Consider the following 2,029-nt stretch of genomic DNA (forward strand, 5'->3'; position numbering starts at 1 on the left):
GCCAAATCAAAGGTTATTTAGGAAAATATCATGGTGTAACAGATAGCATTGGGGCTGTCTAACAGAAAGCTTATAGGAAGTATAAATGTGTCTTTTTCTGGTTGGCAAGATGTAACAAGTGATATGCCACAGGGACCGGTGATGGGATTTCAACTGTTTACAAATTATAATAAATTATTTATACAAAGGTCCAAAAGATATGGTTGGCAAAATTGCCAAATAAGTAGTTACTTAATTGAAATGTGTAAAATCCTTGGCAGTCTTGACAGGGTAGACATGGAGAGGATTTTCTTGTTGAGGAAGAATTTAAAATTAGCGGGGGAGGGGGGAGTCACTGATTAAAAACCAGGGGTTGCACATTCGAAACAGAATTCTCTCCCTGAAAATGTGGCCAAAACAATGACCTTGAATTTCTTTTTAAACACCGATATAGATAGATTCTTGTTAAGCAAAAAGAGTTGAAAGGTTATCGGGGTAAGCGAGAATGTGGACTTTAGGTTGCACTCCCATTGGCCACAATATTATTAAATGGTGGAACAGGCTGGAGGGACTGAATGGCCTACTCCTGCTCCTTGCATGTTTGAATCTATCCATCTATTGCTGCTTTAAAAACATTTAATGACACCACCTCCTCAGCTTTCTGGGGAAAAGAGTGGTTCAAACAGAAACAAATCCCCTGAAAGAAATAAAAAAATCCTCATCTCTATATTAAATTGGGGGACTCCTTATATTCAAACTTTTTTTTCCCTTAGTTCAGGTTTCTCCAACTTGGGGAAACATCCTTTCACCATTCACCATATCAAGCCCACACAGGATCTTCTGATTTTGATTGGAGTGCACTGGCCTGTACTTGGGTTACTATCGCAATGCCCATGCTCATTTGGAAAGAGAGACAGTAGGAAGTGCAGATGCTGGAGAATCCGAGACAACAAGGTGCACAGCTGGATGAACACAGCAGGCTAAGCAGCATCATAGGAGCAGAAAGGCTGACGTTTCGGGCCTAGACCCTTAAGGCAGGGTCATTTCTGATCCTTGGAAGGAGCTAGAGGTAAAGTAGGTCAAGGTCAGATTGATATTGATGGCTACTAGTTGGCATGGCTAGCAGTGTTGAGAGTTGTGAAGCCTTCCAAAAATAAAATCAAAAATCTCAATGACCAGGCATAGTCTCCTGCAACACTGCTGCTTTGACATGTTCGGGTATTCTGCCTTTGACTGTACGTCCAATAGTGATGGTTCTCTTCCTGCGCTTGCCCCTCTCCAGTAGCCTCCTCTCATACTTTTAGTGAGGATGTTGTGCTTTTCTGCCACTAGACCCAAAATCAGACAGCTGCAGTCCTATTGCCAGTTATTGCCTCATTTAGCTCAGATGGACTCTATATTGCATGTGGATGCCTTACTCCTTTCTCTTCTGCCCATGATGCCAAAAGGGTCATGGCACCCTGTACACCCAAGTACCCAAAGAATACTCTCCCTACAACCTGCCCACATTCAGTGTTTCCTTTTATAAGTCCACTGAAGGTGATGGCATGGCACTAACTGTCTGTCTAGTATGTTATTCAGGGATCTGGTCTGCCCAAGATCTAGAGTGCAATCCAGATGCCTCCACCGATATTTTCAAGCTGTCCCTCAACAAACTCTCAACGAGTCCTTTAACTACTTAATTTAACCCATTGTACAACTGGGCAGTTGCAGGGTCTACCTTACTCCATTCTGATCAAACTTGTCAGCACTAGGAACAGTAACAAGAAACCAATTGTCATGAAGGTGGCAGCAATATTCTTGGTGGATTCTCATTCAGTTCCTTCTCCCACTGAAATCCAAAAGTCCTGCACCCTTAAGTTTATTTTCATTGTTTTGTTTGTAGGGCACAAGTATATATTAAGGATACACTTACACTGGAGTTTAAGTCACAAATTCCACAAAAAATGAATTTTAAGATAATTTTACCTAGCTTTTTGTAGCTGAAATTCAAATTATTTTAAAGATACTGGTTTTCTGCCAAACAAACTTCAACTGACAAAAAAAAAAA

Source organism: Rhincodon typus, chromosome 6, assembly GCF_021869965.1.
Source record: "Rhincodon typus isolate 14 chromosome 6, sRhiTyp1.1, whole genome shotgun sequence".
In the NCBI taxonomy this organism is placed as follows: domain Eukaryota; kingdom Metazoa; phylum Chordata; class Chondrichthyes; order Orectolobiformes; family Rhincodontidae; genus Rhincodon; species Rhincodon typus.